Source organism: Etheostoma spectabile, chromosome 20 (assembly GCF_008692095.1).
Source record: "Etheostoma spectabile isolate EspeVRDwgs_2016 chromosome 20, UIUC_Espe_1.0, whole genome shotgun sequence".
NCBI lineage: Eukaryota > Metazoa > Chordata > Actinopteri > Perciformes > Percidae > Etheostoma > Etheostoma spectabile.
Genome location: NC_045752.1, coordinates 6,962,838 through 6,963,427, shown reverse-complemented (window position 1 = coordinate 6,963,427; position 590 = coordinate 6,962,838).

Genomic DNA, 590 nt, shown 5'->3' with positions numbered 1-590 from the left:
GGATCCAAGATTCACCCAGAAAACAGTTTGGTGGCGGAAAAATCATGGTCTGGGGTTAGATCCAGTATGGGGTGTGCGAGAGATCTGCAGGGTGGAAGGCCAAATTCTCCAGCAGGATGGTGCTCCATCGCATGCTTCCATCTCCACTTCAAAGTTCCTCAAGGCGAAGAAGATCAAGATGCTCCGGATTGCGGGCCAGTCACCAGACATGAACATCATTGAGCAATGTGGGATAGGATGAAAGGAAGCATGGAAGACCAAACCAAGAATATTGATGAACTCTGGAGGCAGCAAGACTGCTTTCCTAGCTATTCCTGATGACTTCATCAATACATTCTATGAATCCTTGCCAAACCGCATGGATGCAGTCCTTCAAGTTCATGGAAGTCATACAAATATTAAATTTGAATCTCACAGCACCACTACTTAATTTGCAGACATATTTTAGTATTTGTAGTAAATGTGTTCTTTATGTATAGGCGACAAAACTTTTGTCTAGCCAAAATTTGACCTTTCTGTCTTGTTTAAATAAAAATCTTTTTTAGTGAAACTAATTTATTTCAGTGCATTGAACATCATTTGGGAGGGTT